General features: G+C 44.5%; 1 protein-coding gene across 1 annotated transcript in view; it reads left to right on the top strand.

Annotated features, from left to right (window-relative positions):
* Ufl1 (UFM1 specific ligase 1) overlaps positions 1 to 18,989 on the top strand; it is a 130,788-nt gene that overhangs the window by 18,190 nt on the left and 93,609 nt on the right. The window lies entirely within an intron of this gene.

Genomic DNA, 18,989 nt, shown 5'->3' with positions numbered 1-18,989 from the left:
GACCGCATTTTCTTTGTGGGAACCTCATCACTGTTTTCCACTCGAAACCGCGCGCACCACCTACGCACTGTCGATTGAGCCACACCAACCAATTCACTAATTTCCTTTGGTGGCCTGCCTCCTTTAGAGCAATGATCTGGGATATGATTTCACTCGATAGTTCATGGGTAGGTGCCATAACAAAGTGGCGAAAGCCAAAACACTGCGGGACACTTGGTAAAAAAGGGCACAAAAAAAGAGGGAGATGCGGCGGAGTTCATCTCTCTCAGGCAGCCCGTGGGCAACTGAGGCGGGAACCACCCAGCGCATCAGAAGGCCTCAGGCTACTGTGATGTTATGCTAGCGCCGCAAACTTGTGGCTCAGTTTTTACTACCAAAAATGGGTGATTCTTTTTTGGCCATAAGTATTGCGCGCCCAGCAGTAGGCGTTTGATAATTTTGACGAGCACTGTATATATATGTATATATATATATATATATTTATATATATACACTCGACCCTCTATTTGGTGGACCTCTTTTTCCCGGATTTCAGATTTACTGGACATGGACTGAGGCCAGACAATATTATCAAATGCCAGACAAATGCCCGTACAAGCCCAGGATTCTCAACAAAAGTCCGGCCATTATTCTCTCATATATAACTATAAGCAGTCTGCTGCACAACACAGTATAATTTTTGCAAGGTTTTGACACGATAAAGGCCATTTGTAACATACACAAGAAATTATTTTCATACATGAAATGCAACTTGGCCACCAACCTGCTTCACGTCACCAGTTCCTAACTCGTGGCAATATTCCATTTGCCTCTTGCCTTTCTCAAATTCCACTATAAATAGTTTATTGCATAACACAATAAAGTTTAAGGGAGGGTTGGACACAATAAAATTCATAGGTAATAAAAAAAATATTTTCTTACAAATGAAGGGAATGGGATCCATTCCTTCTCACTTAGCTCACCCTACTCGGTGTGACTAAATACCGAATCGGCACTTTTCACTGGAAAATATTTTAATTTTTTTCGCCACAGTGGCTCATACACACCTAATCTGAAATCTACTTTAAAAATTTTACTTAATGTAACTTAATTAAAAAATTAGGTTTCAGAGCTAAAATGCACAAATGTTAGCAGATATTTTTCCCCTTCAGATTGTCAGTGCTTACATCTCGGTCAGCTGATGAGTGGTTGGCCAATGTTAGCAGATATTTCCCCTTCAGACCATCAGCACACCTTGACAGATTTCTGTTTTGCATAAATATTTATTTTGAGTACAAAAAAAAAATATCTGCATTGTAAATCGATATTTATCTAAAACAAAAGTCCATCAGGGTGAGTTGTTAGGCTAGAGGCAAAACACTTCTGCTAACTTTAAGAAATTTTCACTCTGAATCCTGATTTTCGATTAATAATTAAGCACAAATTTTTTACTAAATTTCAAATAATTAGGTGTGCAAACCCCTATGGTGATTAAGATTAAAATATTTTCCAATTAAAATTGCCGATTCGGTCCAAGATTGCGTATTTGTATCTCAGTCAGCTGATTAGTGGTTGGCTGACCTTGTGGTGCTCCATTCTTTGCTCATTTTCCTCTTTTTCCTTAGCTTTCTGATCTTCTATCATACCCTCCACATTCTCGTCAACAACTGTCAAAACAACCATTCTTAGGGTTGTAGTTAGCAAAATACAGCTATTGTGTCAGTTATTATTATTGTTATTGTGTCAGTGTTATTACTTTATGTACTGTGTATGTTAGTTATGTTGGTATAGGTAGCTTACATTCCAGAATGCTGTAGATTATCGGAATAATTGCTGGACAGTATTGGACAATTCGGACAAAGTATGGTAATAGTCCGGGGAATGGTATGTGGGGCCAGACTCTTGCCATTCCCGGACTGGTCTACCTCCCTTTTAGTCCGACAAATTGAGGGTCAAGTGTATATATATACAGTACATCTCCACAGTACGCGAGTTCCGAGTATGCGATCCCCCTTGTACGCAAGACCTTTTTTTTATTTTTAATGTGTTTTTTATTAGTACACGAATTGAACATCTTGTAAGCGAGACGGGCAATGAAGAGTGGCCCAAACCTGGGGTTACACCGAGTACGTACCATTGCCCCCCCAAAGAAGCGATAACTGGTAAAGGTGAGCAGCCATATTCTTGTTGGTTTAGTTAAGCCATATCCTTGTTGATTTACCTAGTAATGCCATAATCTTGTTGGTTTACTTTATCATAGGTAATATGTCTCAGATAGCTTTCCTGTATAGTACAATACTTAGGTCTAAAAGGCGTCTCAAGGGTTGCCCATGAAGGGAGGTGCCGCCCATATGTAATTTTTCCCATAAGTTTATGTATTCACAGTACATAAGAGTAAAAGTAGATGATGTATATTCGAATTTCCACTCAATTAACGCCGGCGTGCTGCAGGGATCAGTTCTGGCGCCAACCCTATTTCTGGTTCATATTAATGATCTCTTATCTGTCACTCACAATCCCATTCACTCATATGCAGATGACTCAACACTACATAGTTCATTCACACTCAGACATCCATTTACAAAGTCTAATATCTCTACCTCTCAACTCAGTACAGCCATCTCCATAAATCAAGATCTATCTAAAATCAGTGAATGGGGACAAAACAACCTTGTCTCTTTTAATGCTAGTATATCTAAATATATACAGTTTACTAATAGACAGATATTGCCAGATTCGTACATTACCTTCAGTGCTACTAATATTCCCATCTCCAAAAGTATTGAAATTCTTGGTGTCTCACTTAACAGTGCCCTCAGCTGGACCTCTCATGTCAGATCACTTGCTAAAACCGCCTCAAAGAAACTTGGATTATTGTACAGAGTCCGTAACTTCTTCACCGATGAGCAGTTAGCTATAATTTATAAGAGTCATGTGCGCTCTCAGCTTGAATATTGCTCACCCTTGTGGAATGGTTGTGGAGAGGTTGCATTAAGACAACTAGACAAAATTCAGAATAAAGCTGTTAGAATCATTAACAACCCTGCCATTACATATAAACTACCTCCCCTGCAAGTAAGAAGGAATGTTGCCTCCCTTGCATTATTTTACAGATATTTTTTTGGCAAATGCTCAGACGAAGTTGCGTCCATGGTGCCACCTCTCCATGCCTTCCCTCGTGCTACACGGGCATCTGGTAGCGCTCATAACTGGAATGTCACTCAACCATATTGCAGAACTTCTGCCTATCAGAAGTCTTTCATTCCCCGAACTGCATCTCTCTGGAACTCGCTTCCCCAGAGTTGTTTTCCTCCAAATTTCAACCTACAACTGTTCAAGTCTAACTGTTACAGATATTTTATGAACAGAGGACACCAGTAATCTGGTGTATGGATTTTTTTTTTCTCCATTTGTTTTTCCTTCCTCCGTTCTGTTATTTTAAAAAAAAAAAAAAACATAAATTCCTAGTACATGATGTCCTCTGCCATCCATATAGGCGCGTACTAGTGGGATGTACTGTATCTATCTATCTATCTATCTATGTTTATATGTATATGTATACTACCTGTATATATATTAATATCTATAGCTATATATCTATCTATCTCTCTGTCTATCTATCTATCTGTATATATATATATATATATATATACACACTCAAACCTTGAGTACCGCAGGCAATAGGGACTGTACAAGGGCCATGGTACTCAAATCCGCATCATTCAGACAGTATGTTTACATGTATAATGGTTCAATGTGTTCTGGCCCCTTCTTACCACCTAACCCCTCATAAATTACCCCCACTTGCATCCACCATCACGTAAAACACTGAAAGAGATATAACTGTTGTAATTAAAAACATCATTGGTATTAAAAATAGCATTAACAAAAACAGAAGCTGGACTGGGTACCCTTTTGTTGATACGTAGCTCCCCGGTATTTTCCTCCCACCCCCCAGCCCCAATGTTGTTGTCAATGTTTCACCTTCTCTCATATCGTGTGGCTTTCAGGAGAGACCTTAGGCCATATGGTCAGACGAAAATTTATGGGTCTGGCAGTTATAGGGGACGAAATAGAACGAAAATTTGTGCTAACCAGAAAAAATTACTTTCATCCGTGTATTCTCGTGAGTTAGCATTCAGTTTCACATTCTTCGTTTGATATCGCACTTCCCAACTCATTTCTGACAGGCTAAGCATATGGCTAAGCTTCTCAATCAGTCCGAAATGTGTTGGGAAGAGCGATACCAAACGAAGAATGGGAAACGGAACGTTAACTCAGGAGAACACATGGATGAAAGAGTATCTTTTTTCTGGTTTGCAAACGTTTTCGTTCCATTTCGTCCTCTAAAACTGCCTGACTCTTAAATTTTAGTCTAACCATACGGCCTAATGTCTCTTCCGAAGGCCACATGATACGAGACGGCGAAACTTTGTCAGTAACATTGGGGTTGGGGGACGGGAGGAAATTACCAGGGAGTTACGTATCAACAAAAGGGTACCCAGCCCAACTTCTGTTTTTGTTAATGCTAATTTTAATACCACTGATGTTTTAATTACAATAGTTATATCTCTTTCAATGTTTTACCTGATGGTGCGTAGGTAAATTACTTGGGGTAAGGTAGTAAGAATGGGTAAAAGTGAGAGTTTGTTTTCTCTGACACTCCACATAACGTCCTATAAGCTTCTCAGTCAGTTTCAGGACAACATATAAACTTACAACTGCCAGGTTTGCACCACTTCCTACGCACGATCTTTATCTTCTTCCGGCCCTTCCAAATCGTTATGATGGTGCTTTCTTCATGCAATGCTTTTTTTACCATTTCAGTAAATGTACGCTTTAGCAGTGGATGGACCTTACCAATTCAGTTCATATTCCTCCAGTTTGTTTGCATTTTTCTCACTATTTTGAGGGTGGTAAATTACCTTTTCCTGCCGAAAATTTCACGCTTTTTATCATCACGTTCCTTAAGCCATACTATGATTGTTTTGGCATACTCAAAGGTGATTTCATCTCCCAGCTGGATGCTAGGTTAGGTTAGGTTAAATTATAAGGTATAGTTAAAGCTAGGTTAGGTCAAGTTTCGGTTAGGACTTGATAGCCATGTGCTCAATTGGTCCTATATGTGTTGGGAAGCACGAAATCGAACAAAAAATGTGGAACTGAACACTAACTTACTAGAACACAGACAAAAGTATTTGTTTCTAATTAGCAAACCTTTTCATTCCATTTCGTCCCCTAGAACTTCGAAACCCATTATGAGTGTGGGGTAGAACTAGGTGATGTGCGAGAATGGATTGATAACCGTATGCTCAGTTAGTTGGAAATGTGTTGGGAAGCACGAAATTGAATGAAGAATATGGAACTGAATGCTAACTTTCGAGAACACATGGATGAAAGAGTAACTTTTCCTCTAGCAAACACTTTCGTTCCATTTCGTCCCTTAAAACTGCAAAACCAATGATAGGTGTGGGTAAGAACTAGGTGAGGCATGAGAAAGGACTGATAACCATGTGCCCAGCTCGTCTGAAATGTGTTGGGAAGCATGAAATCAAACGAAGAATGTGGAACTGAACTCTAACTTGTGAAAATGCATGGATGAATTTTATTTTATTTTATTTTTTTCTGATTAGCGTACATTTTCGTTCCATTCTGTCCCGTGAAATTGCGAAACCCGTAAATTTCGTCAAACCTTTCGGCCTTGAGTGTGCCCAGGAAGCATATTTCCATTCTGTATGCATATTCATCTCACCACCAGGAACCCTCAGCCAGGAACAACACTCGCCCAGTCGTTTCAAAACTAACCATAGGCTTTTCATGAAAATATGCTCACTGTGCTTCCCAGGCAAAATTTCATTAATATTATAACCTATCCCATACCACTAGAGCAGTTTGGATGGGGTGGCTGGCTGTGGTATTGAGATTAATACCCATACAAAATGGGAATATGTGCCCAGGAAAAGTACCTAGAGTTTAGAGGGTGATGTCATAGCACGTGACTTTCAATTTCGTTGCCAGGCCAGCTGACTTCCTGCGTGAGCTCAAGTTTTTCCGCGTGTTTACATGAGTTGTCTCATAATGCTGACCACGTTAGAACAAAAATGTGTTACTCAACCACGTGTTACTCAAGGATTGAGTGTATATACAGTATACAGTAATCCCTGTTGTGGTGTGGATGTGGATGTGATAGGAAGCGTTATGAGGAACACACTGAGGTGGTTTGGCCATGTGGAGAGGATGGAGGGCGAAAGACTGACGAAGAGAGTGTATGTGAGTGAGGTGGAGGGGGGAAGAGGGAGGGGGAGGCCGAGGATGAGATGGAGGGATGGGGTGGAGAGGTATATGAGAGAGGGGGGTGTGAGTTGGGAGCAGGGCAGTGAAATGGCGGGGGACAGGGCGACTTGGAGGCGATTTGTTTGTGGCCACCCCAAACGGGATTGAGGCGTCTGGCAATAGATAGATAGATAGATAGTAATCCCTCATTATACAATGGGGTTCTGTTCCTGAAAACCCCATCGTAAAGCGATCCATTGTATATCAATCCCATTATAACGTGGAGTCAATGGGGATACGTTCCCAGACGTGCCTAAACTCTCACATACACACACCTTAGCACTCACATACATGAAATATCCTTATGTTTAAACATTTAAAATAACACATTAATAGTGAATAAAGAGAAAAAAACATGAAAACTACAGTACACAGTAGTTCTTACCTTTACTGAAGCAAGCAAGGGTTGTTTATGTGGTTCCTAGACAATTCGCCGTGAAGTCGACAATTCGCCGTCATAATATGGACGTTCCCCATCAGGACAATTCCCCGTCATTCTATAAATATACTTATTACTGATTAACTGATACTTTATTAACTAATTTTCAGGGGGATCTATCAAAGTCTATTTTCATTCAATAGCATTGGCTTTGGATATCATTTGTAAGTTACACTTTTAGACAATATTTAACTTGTTTCTACCTTGCTGTAGTTGACTTTGAATTATGTTCTAGCATCACCCATAGCTGTTTTCATTAATTTCCATTGGTACTACAACATCCTGGGTATATTTTAAAACGACTTTGAAGAGGTACAAGTACAGTACTAAAAAACTAGTGTACTTCCTAAATAAACTGATATGAAAATAAACAACAGGGAATCATCCTGACAACGAAAAGTCCCAATGGCAAATTGTCTTGTTATTGTTGTGATGGCGAATTGTCCCGAAACATTTATATAGACGTAATATGAAGATTATTCGTATAATTCCAAAGTATGTCGATTGTTCACTTAAGGTAATTAGGCATTTATATAAATGCCAATGTCTCGTATGTAGCCATATGCTAAGATGAAGGAACGATCATAAATCAGCTGATTCATGTTTCAATATATATTATTATTTTTCATTTAATGCCCATGACAGTAACATGGAGAGTAGACCAGCATACTCTCCCAAACATTTCCTCTAACTATCTATGCACTACACCACATGCACTTTACATTTCACACAACGTATCCCACTACGTTACAGGGGTTGGCGCCAGCAAGGGCATGCGGCCAGAAAACTTTGCCCCCGCTACCTAGTGGCGGACTTCTGGGGGGAGGCGTGGCGGGGGTTCCGCCGGCATAGATCATGGGTCCAGGGCGAGATGGGGCTCGGGCCTGTGCTAGAGGGTACAGGGCATTGCGGTTCCCAGGCTGCCGCTTCCGCCCAATAGAGAGGGGCCCGAACCTGGGAGTAGCATCCCAGGAGGCTGCCCTATCAGTGGGTGTATAATGGCGGGATAGTTGCAGTGCCAAGACGCGCTTGGAGGGTGTCCCTGCAGCTGTCCTGGCAGGGTGCCCCGAGGCCACTACCACAGCCACTGGTAAGCTGGTGGGCTAGGGGTCCCAGATCCATTGCCTGGACCTGGGATTGTGCGGTGAGTGGGACCTGTGCTGTGTCTGTCCCCATTTATTAATACTGAAGATGACAAAACAAAAAAGGTTTCAAAGCAAGCCTGAGGACAGTAAATCACCCATGGGGATGAGGGTGGGTTCATGGAATGTGGGAAGTTTGAGGGGAAGAGCAGGGGAAGTCGTTGAGGCATTCAGTAGGAGGTGGGTGGACGTGGCGTGTTTGCAGGAAGTCCGGTACAGGGGTGGATCAACCAGAAAGATTGTTGGGAAGGACTGTTGCTATAAGTTGTTTTGGCAGGGGAGGACAGACGGATATGGAGGTGTTGGTGTGATGGTTGCGGAGAAATGGGTGGAATATGTTATGAATGTTTTGAGAGTAAGCGATAGGATATTGGTTGTGAAAATTCTGTTGGGAAGAAAGATAGCTGTGATTATATCGGCATATGCTCCATAGGCAGGATTGGATGAATCAGAGAAAGATAGATTTTGGGATGATTTAATACGTGTAGTGGGTGGTATGCGGGATGATGAGATAGTGATTTTGGGAGGGGACTTAAATGGTCATGTAGGTGAAGCAGCCCAAGGTTATGAAGGAGTGCATGGGGGATGTGCATATGGTCTAAGGAATGCAGAAGGAGAAAGGATACTCGAGTTTGGGGAGGCAACGGACATGATTGTGTGCAACACATATTTTAGGAAAAGAGACAGTAGGTTAATTACGTATGAGTCTGGGGGAAATAGCAGTCAGATAGATTATTTTCTGGTTAGGAGGGCCGATAGGAGGTTAGTGAGGGATGTTAAAGTTATAGGAAGTGAGGAGTGTGTGCAGCAGCACAAACTATTGATTTGTGATATGGTGCTTAAAGAACAAATGATGAAAAAGAGGACTTATGTACCTAGGAGGAAAATATGGAAGCTGAAAAACCAAGTAGTAAGGGATGCCTTCTATAGCGAGTTGAGGAGAGTGGTGGCTGAACAGGGAGCTGTAGACAGAGGCGTTAATGAACAGTACAGAGCCCTCAAGAACAATTTCTTGAGAGTTACTGATGTAACATGCGGCTGGACAAGAGGACCACCAAGACATAAAGTAACTTGGTGGTGGGATGAGGGTGTAGAAGCTGCAATTAAGGAGAAAAGAAGGCTTTTCCGGGAATGGAAGAAGGGTGGTAGCAAAGAGGAATATTTGGCTGCCAAGCGTAGGGCTAGGAGAGAGGTATACAGGGCAAAGTCTGAGTCACAGAGACAATTACTTGATAACCTAAATCATGGGGAAAGGAAAAATATATTTAGGGTGGCAGGTCAGGTGAAGAGGGTTAATCGGGATATCATAGGTGAGCAGTGTGTGAAGAATGATGAAGGAAGGGTAGTGGTGAACAGTGAGGATATTAAAGATGCATGGAGAGAGCATTATAACCGGTTGTTGAATGAGGAGTTTGACTGGGACAGGGAAGGTTTGGAGCCAGCAGATCCAGTGTCTGGCCCTTGGCCTTTGATTGATACTGCTACTGTGAGTGAGGCAATAGGCAGGATGAGGGTGGGGAAGGCAGCAGGTGTGTATGGGTTGACTGCCGAAATGTTGAAGGCCTCAGGCGATATAGGGGTGAGTTTAGTCACTGACCTGATAAATAGGATTATTTATGAGTGTGTTGTCCCAGATGATTGGCTGAAGAGTGTAATTGTAAATGTGTATAAAGGGAAGGGTGATGCCCTGGAAAGAGGGAATTATAGAGGTATAAAGCTTTTAGATCAGATAATGAAGGTAATGGAGAGAGTTTTAGAAGGTATGATTAGAGAAAGAGTGAATATTGATGAGATGCAGTTTGGGTTTATGCCAGGTAGGGGGACCACTGATGCCATATTCATTGTTCGACAGCTTCAGGAAAAATATATTGGTAGGAGAAGGGATCTTTATTTTGTTTTTGTTGATTTGGAAAAGGCCTTTGACAGAGTCCCTAGAGAGGTGGTGAAGTGGGCAATGAGAAAGCTTGGCTTGGAGGAGTGGCTGGTTAGGGTGGTTATGGCCATGTATGTGGGTGCTCACACCCAGGTGAGAGTGAATGGAGATTTGAGTGATGAGTTTTCCGTGAATGTTGGTGTGCATCAGGGGTCAGTCTTGAGTCCCATGTTGTTTATCATGGTACTTGAAGCCCTTTCACGTGACTTTAGAAACGGACTCCCGTGGGAGTTGTTGTATGCTGATGATTATTTGGTGTTGATTGCAGAGAATGAAAGGGAGGCGGAGGAAAGGTTTAGGAAGTGGAGAGATGGTATGGGGCAAAAGGGTTTAAGGGTAAATGCAGATAAAACAAAAGTGATGATATCTAGGGTTGGTGGCGGTACTGTCAAAGACGAGGGAGAGTGGCCATGTGCAGTTTGCCACAAGGGCGTGGGAAGTAATTCCATCTTGTGCGGTGTGTGTGATAAATGGGTGCATAAGAGATGTAGTGGTATCAGAGGTAGACTGCGAGATAATGCTGATTTTATGTGTACGGCGTGCCGGGGTGAGCAGGTGGAGATCGTCAGACGTGAAAGAATTGAACTTGCTGGTGAATCTCTTGAGTGTGTGGAAGAGTTTTGTTATTTAGGAGACATGTTGTGTGCTGGAGGTGGGGCTGGAGCTAGCTCTGTGGCTAGGGTGAGAAGTGGTTGGAAGAAGTTCAGGGAGCTCTTGCCTCTCCTGACATTGAGGGGGCTCTCCCTACGTGCTAAGGGGTCTTTGTATGCAGCGTGTGTTAGGAGTGTAATGCTGTATGGCAGTGAGACCTGGGCAGTGAAGGAGGAAGACATTCGCCGGCTCAGACGTACAGAAATGACAATGATTAGGTGGATGTGCAGTGCGTCCCTGTGTCCAAGGCCTGGAGGGGCTGGGTTTACAATGGAAGAGTTGAGAGGTAGGATGGGACTGGAGTGTATTGGTGTTGTGATGAGGAGAGGTAGATTGAGGTGGTTTGGACATGTGGAGAGGATGGGGGATGATAGTTGGGTGAGGAAGGTGAGAAGTGTTAATATTGGGGGTGGGGTTATGAGGGGTAGACCGAGAAAGACATGGGACGAGGTCATTAAGTGTGACCTTAGGGTTAAGGGACTGAACAGGGAGGCTGCAATGGATCGTGCAGCATGGAGAGCCGCCATTAGGTGACCAAGGCCGACACATGCAAGCATGTTGGAGCCTTTAAAAACGAAAACGAAAAAAACGAAAACGAAAACGATTTGATGCCATATTTTACATTTACTATATAAACAATAAACCACCATCACTTTTATAACTTACATAATTCAAAAACTAGTGTACTTGCTAAATAAACTGATACGTAAATAAATGACAGGGAATCGTCCTTACGGCGAATTGTCCCGACTCGGCCTCACAGTCACAGCCCTCACTCATCAATGTCAGAACCGTCTGGCTGGGCGCAGCTGGCTGGCTGGGCAGGGCTTGCTAATGAGGTTGGACTGGTGGACAAGTGTGTGTGGTCCAATGCCAACAGTGTGAGGACGTTTTTGTTGCGTTTGCACATTCGCTGTTCACTGAACCGCGGATGATCCATCGTTGTAGCAAATCATTCCCATTGTATAGTGGGCATAGGGTACTAAAATTTTGACATTGTATAAGCAAAATATCGTATAAAGAGGCATCGTATAATGCGGGATTACTGTATGTACATGTATATATGTATATATATATATATATATATATATATATATATATATATATATATATATATATATATATATATATATATATATATACAGTAGGCTCGCACAGTGCGCGAGAGATTGGGCGGTGCACGAGCTCGCGCACTGGGAATTCACGTACTAGGAATACATAATCTTATGGGAATAATTACATATGGGTGGTACCCCCTCATACCTGGACATTTTTTGGCCCTTAGAGACATAATAAAGGTCATATGTTTCAGACATTGTACTAAAGCTATAGCTACAATAACAAAAATATGGGTAGTCACCTTATCAACAGTAGACAACAGGCCTGATGACCTTAAATAACCGGGGTTCCAAGGCGCGGCAACACTTACAGCGCCGCACTCCCCACCACACCTCCTACCGCACCAACACTTCCCTCTGCAGACTCCTCTTGTTCACCTTCCCCAGGAGCATCAAAGTCACTCACTTCAGCCATAAACCCTTCAAAGTCCAATGCTGACACTTCTGACATTGCATCCTCTTGATCCTCAACAGGAACAGGAGCAGACTATGTCGCTGGTTCCACAATTTCACCAACTTGAGTCCGCTGTTTGTAGCTTGTTATGAGCATCTGTCTTCTCCTGTCACGCTAGGCTGCTCAACTTGACTCTGTCTGGCGTCGGGCTCTGCGTCAGCCTCGTCTATCTGCTGCAACACTTCCTCGGGAGGCTGTTCCTCAGTAGCAGCGTGCACTTCTTGTATGTCCGCCAATGTAACGTCCTCGAAACCTGGTACAGCTTGTGCTACCGTCAACGTTGCTGCCTCAGCCTCGGCCAGTGGTTGAATGGCTGTCTCCTGGGTGATGCATAAGTGAGGCACGAGCATTCGCCACGCCTGGTTCACCGTTGCAGGTGTAATCTGGTGCCAGGCTTGTAGGAGAAATTCAACTGTGTCCTTCACCGTAAAGTTACGCCAAAATACCTCAACAGTCATGAGATCTGTAGCAGGTCGGGATACAGGTGCTGGTGGAGATGGAACGGGAGCAGATGCCTCATCAAGGTCTTCGTCGTGATCTTCTTGTAGGGCATGAAGCTCCTCTTGTGTGTCAGTCTTCCTGCGTAGGTAGTTGTACACTTGCTTATGGTAGAAATGCTTCACTGTGGCGATTAGTTCTTGATCCAGTGGCTGCACTAGTGACGTCATGCGGGGTGGCAGAAACACAACCCGACAATCCTTATGAAGATCTTCAAGGTATGGAGGGTGACTTGGTGCATTATCAAGCACAAAGAGCATCTTAAATGGAATGCCCAGTTCCCGACACTTGGCCCTGGCATCAGGGACACACCGCCTCGTTAACCAGTCTGCCATAATGTTCCCAGTCATCCAACCATTTCGGACTTGTACCAATACACGCCACATTCATCCATGTTCGTGAGGTTTTTGTAGCACCTTGGATGTGAAGCTGTGTGTACAACAACTGGCCTCATCTTGTGGCTCCCAGACAGGTTTACAGCGAACATTACCGTCATCTTGCACTTCTGGAGCTTGTGATCAGGGGCTTGTTTCTGTCTTTTAGCGATGTAAGTTGATTTGGGCATGGCTTTGTAATATAACAACGTTTCATCGATGTTGTAGATCTGGTCCTTGGTGTACTGTGCCTCTTCAATAATCGCTCGAAATATCGCAGGATAGTCTCTTGCAGCCAGCTCATCGGCAGAGGCACGTTCACCAGACACTTTCACGTAACGGAGTTCCTTGAGCTTGAGAAAACGGTCCAGCCATCCAACCGATGCCCTAAAAGGTTTTTCCACTTTTAACCTGCAAGATGCTGCCTTGTGAAAGAGCTGGGCTTGGTTCCGAATAAATCTTCCATTGAGTGGAATACCTTCCTTTTCTTTCCTCATTATGAAGGTGGCAAGACAGCGCTCTATTAGTATCATAGCACGATTTCCCACCCGCGAACGGCCGTCTAAGTCAGAGGCACCGTACATCTTCACGACAGCCTTTATGGCTTCACGGTTCTTCCACACAGCTCTCACTGTAGATTCAGCCAGTCCCAGGGTTCTCCCGATAGCAGTGTTTCCTTGACCCTCCTCCTTCATCTTAATGATCTTTAACTTGGTGGCATGCATCAGAAGTTACTTAACTATTGGGATTGGAGCCATGGTGCAGCGAAGTACAGGCAGCACCAAAAACACCACACGTTGTACACGACAGGTTAGCTGTAGAGAGCGGATCCGCACAGTGCACGAGCCAGGACTGTTATGGCGCGCCCGCTCCCTTGTACCCCAAGCTGTGCAGTAGAATGCCCGGGAATTTCTACGCATCAACATGATAACACATGACGCGCTGTGTGAGGGGTGGTCGCGCACTAGTAGAAAATGGCATTTTTGAGCCACTCCTTGCCTCTGCCTCGCGTTCTGTGCGGTAAACTCGCGCATTGAAGGGTTTTTGGTTATGATTTTTGGTCACTCGCGCACAATGCAAATCGTGCACTGCGATGATGCGCACTGTGCAAACCTACTGTATATATATATATATATGATTTTTGGTCACTCGCGCACAATGCAAATCGTTCACTGCGATGACGCACACTGTGCGAACCTACTATACATATATATATATATATATATATAGTCAAGAGTGAGAGCAGTGGAAATGAGTTATTTAAGAGGAGCCTGTGGAGTCACATGGAGAGACAGGCTGACAAATGAGAATATAAAGGAGCGTTGTGGTGTGGATGTGGATGTGATAGGAAGCGTTAGGAGGAATACACTGAGGTGGTTTGGTCATGTGGAGAGAATGGAGGGTGAAAGACTGACGAAGAGAGTGTATGTGAGTGAGGTGGAAGGGGGAAGAGGGAGGGGGAGGCTGAGGATGAGATGGAGGGATGGGGTGGAGAGTTATATGAGAGGAGGGGGGGGTGAGTTGGGAGCGGGGCAGTGAAGGGCGACGTGGAGGCGATTTGTTTGTGGCCACCCCGAATGGGATTGAGGCGTCTGGCAATAGATAGATAGATATATATATATATGCAGTACCCTCGCGTCCAACACGCGTTTGTCCTGCACGATTTGCGTCCAGCACGGAGAGCAAAAAATTAGTACTGTACGATTTAATATGATTTAATTCCTGTAACACGGGTGCATTAGCATAACATGTACAGAGCTCTAAGAAGTGGACGAAATCTGCAGAGTTTGCCTCTAGCACGATCACCCCTGGTCCAACACAGTCATACTGGACGTTCCCGTGATGCCGACAGCCAATCAAAACTTCTAATCAAGTAGCCTCTCCCACCCACTTTCATGACATGATAGTGATGTTGCCCAATTAAAAATGTTTCTGCTCACGTGATGTTTAGTTTATATTTCTCCTGCCACAGTGCCACTCAGTCACATAATTCACATTGGACGGTGCTTTTTTCTTGCTGCATTTTCTGCCCTTGCTACTGCATGTTTCCCTGCTCATGATGCCTAGGAAGCCTTCTGAGAACCCCAAGAAGTGGCGACACCTCCCTTAGGCCACCAAGCTAGAAATCATCGAGAGGAAGAAGAAAGGGGAGAGGAATGTGGACATCACCAAGGCCTACGACGTGAATGAAGCCAGCGTGAGGACCATAATAAAAAACCAAGACAAGATCCTGGCGGCAGTGAAGGCTTACGAAGTGCTAGGACAGGCAGAAACAGGACCTTCCATGGATGTGGACGAGGATAGTGATTCTGAGTGTGATTTCAAAGGATTTATGAGGGAGGTTGAGGAGGAGCAGCAGCCATTACTCACTAGTGATGCCAGCAGCCATCCTCCTTGGACCCAGTAGGACTGCCTACAGCCTTGGATACCACCTTTCATTCCCAGCAAGCCCACCAACACTAGGTTAGTTATCATTCCTAGTACAGTACTGTTTATTATAATTACAGTAGTACCAGTATATGTATAGGTATATTGTAGGTATTTAGGGTGACTTTTCCAAGGGTTGCTGACATAATTCATTTTTCCCTATAAGCTCTGCTGTTTGTCCAACACGTTTTTGGTCCAACGCGTGACCCGTGCATGACAATATTACCGTGTTGGACGCGAGGGTACTGTGTATATATATATACAGTAGTCACTCCAATATCGACGTAATAGAGCCATAGGCAGGTCCGGATAGCGGTCCTGTCCGGATATTGGGCCCCAGCTTATGGATTTGTATTTATGGACCCTAACTCAGAGAAACACCTATACAACTCCCTCTGGACATGCATAGCACCTATTTAAGACCCAAATCACACCAATAAGGCACATAAATGACTGAAATAAATGCAAAAGAAGCATAAAATGAGGGTTTAGAAGTAGGTTCATACAATTTTAAACATTCTGGTGACTGGCTCCTGGACTGGTACTTATGGACCCTAACCTAGCCTAACTCAGAAAAACACCTTCCTACTGCACATACCTAGCTCCTAATACCCTATTCACACCAATAAAGGACATTAAAGAGTGAAATGAGGTAAGTATAGTATGGAAAAAAGTACAGTATGAAACATTCTGCCTACTTACAGCAAGTCCATGGCCACCTCGATGAATAACCGCCTCCTCTCGGACTCTGACAGTAAGAAGGATTTCCTGAAGCACTTCCAGTACACTGTTCATGAAGTCTTGCACTGAACTTAGTCAGTCGCACACAGAAGTCCGTTCTCTTCACAGTGTGCACTCTTGTCTAACTAATGCTCCATTGTAACTTACTAAGTGTTGCACTCTGCACTTTAACTTTTCCCATTCTTCTAATAATTTTCCAAAGCAAAAACAAACAAGTCTATTTACGTTAAATTTTATTCCAAATGAGTCTTTTCTCTCACAACTGTAAATCCTTAACACAACACACGGTTTTTTTCACTGCACAACACTGTAAATTCCCGTGTGGTGTAGTGGAGAAGTTCTTGCTGTTTATTCACTGTCAGAGTCCGAGAGTATCACTGGCAGGTGACCTAGGGGTCGTCGCTGGGTCGTGGTGATGGCGTACCCACTGCAGACAACTCTGAAGACAGCCGCAAACTCATGTCGAGCGGTGACTCCACTGTGGCTGATGTGCTGGGCTGTGGCTCAGAGCATGAGGGCCTGTCTTGGGGAGGCAACGGAGTGGAGCCAGGGCTGGGCACAGCAGGGGTCACGGGCCTGAAAAAACTGTCAATGGTTGATTGACGCAATGACCGATGATTCTGACGATTGATGATGCGCTGCCTGAAAGCACGCACTTCCTCCGCAAGTCCCAAGGGCCCCATCTCCCTGTCACAGTCCGGGTGTTCCAGGTAGTCTAGGACGAACTCTAGATGTTCCCAGAGTGTGCTAAGCTTGGGGATGGCTGGAGTAGTGTCCTGCTGAGAGGAGTCCGCATCATCGTCGCCTTCCTCGTCGGAATCTTCAAGCTCGGTACTGACACCTGCAACTGAAGACGCGATCTCGATATCAGACAATGTCTGATACCCAGGATTGCCCTCGTCGTCATCCAACCACTCACAAACATCGTCCACATCAACATCATTGCTGTGCGTATGTAGCCGTGCATGGAAGTCATCCACGTCAAACCCTAGAAAATCGTACTCCACATCCGTTCCGAGCAGCAGACGAGACCAACCATTTTCCAGAGTCTTCACAGGGATTTCCTTCTATGCACTAGCCCAGTTGTACAGCACAGACTTGATGTTGTAGCGGCGAAGGTTTTCCAAAGTCCGCTGGCCTCATGTGTCCCATCCCTCCCTGCGCTCATCCTCGTCCTCGAGAACAACCATCACCTCGTCCAGGAACTTCCTTCAGTATAGGCGCTTTGTTGCCACGATCACTCCTTGGTCCATTGGTTGGATGAGAGCAGTTGTATTAGGTGGCAGAAACATGCACCTAATCCGGCCATTCTCAGCAACCAAGTCCTTGTCACACGGGTGGGCAGGTGCACTGTCGAGGAGAAGGAGGGCCTTTACATGGTCGCACGGGATTCCCAGTGTCTTCGTATGGTAATTGATGACCTCCTTGACGAAGTGGCGGTGGAACCAGTCTTTGAAGATCACGGCTGTAAACCATGCCTTCAAAGAATGGTACCAGACGACAGGAAGGACATCCATCACCCCACGAAGACACCGTGGCTGCTTTGCTCGGCCAACAACAACGGGCTTAAGCTGATGCATGCCGTTAGCATTGGCACAGCACAAAGCAGATATCCATTCCTTGGAGAGCTTGCGGCCAGGTACACGCTTCTCCGTCTCCTCGGCTAGAGTGTTCGTTGGCAGCGAGCGATAGAATAGACCAGTTTCGTCTGCTTTGTAGACTTGACCGAGAGTGAGGTCCTTCCTGTCGATCAAGCCCTTCACCTTGTGCCGAAACTCGTCAACTCCATCCTCGTTAGCGTCCAAAGCTTCGCCATGAGCTTTACGGTTGGTAAGGCCATGCCGTAACTTGAACGCAAAGAGCCAACCCTTGGATGCCTTGAAGTCTAGGGCATCATGAAGCCTGGCGAACTTCTCAGCAGCAGCCTTCAGCTCCATTCCACATACCATCACACCAGCAGCACGTTGCTGTCAATACCAAATCAACGTGGAGCGGTCGATTTCTGCAAACTTGGGGGTAAACATCACCTTCCTCTCCACGTTGCGTTTGCTTCTCGACGAGAAGTCAGCAGTGTACTGCATGAGTTTGTCTCGGGATCTCTTAATATCGAACAAAGTAGATCAGGCCAGGTTAAACTCGCGGAGGATGCAGGAAGAAGACCACCCCATATCTACTTTCTCTAATATCTCCGGTTTCTTCTCCAGAGTCAACACCACTCTCTTCCTTTTCTTAGGTGGTGGGGCCATCATCACACACACTAAGAAGAGGCCCGAGAGCAGCAGGAGTGCCTGCAGCAGGTAAGACACCACCACAAAAGCGATCACGTGGGCAGCCATAACGACGAGCGTGCACTCGTGGCGTGAGACAGGCGGAAAGTGGGGAGGATGCAGCGGCGCTCTATCGGACGTCGGAGGAATGACGCGCCACAACAATGCTCTCCCGCGCTGCGTGCGGCAAGTTCAAATTATGGGCGGGAAAAATTCGTTTTTTTTTTTTTTTTTTTTTTTTTTTTTTTGATCCCAGGATGATTATGTCCGGTTAGTGGGGATGTTCGGATATTGGGCGTCCAGATATTAGAGTGATTACTTATATATATATATATATATATATATATATATATATGTAGGTGGTGGCGACCGTCATCCACTCACTTGATGTAGTGCTGCCTACTTCTTCCTTAGTCTTTATCATTCTTTTTCTGTGCCTGCCCTCCTCTCTTCCTATTTCTCCCATCTTTCCTGTCACTTCTTATTACTTTTCTTTCCTTTACAGGTGGCTTTACATTGAGTGACAAGCCAAATGGTTTCCTGTAAGCCAAGAAACCATTTACAACGCTGGGTGGTAACCATATAACCAAACCATACGTGCTCCCTACGTGTCAACAAGTGGGTTGGTGGAGG

The sequence above is a fragment of the Coenobita brevimanus genome, chromosome 107 (assembly GCF_032717465.1).
Source record: "Coenobita brevimanus isolate Jiangsu-jjx chromosome 107, ASM3271746v2, whole genome shotgun sequence".
Classification (NCBI taxonomy): domain Eukaryota; kingdom Metazoa; phylum Arthropoda; class Malacostraca; order Decapoda; family Coenobitidae; genus Coenobita; species Coenobita brevimanus.
Note: the sequence above shows the minus strand (reverse complement) of the source record. Positions and strands in the feature narration are given on the sequence as shown.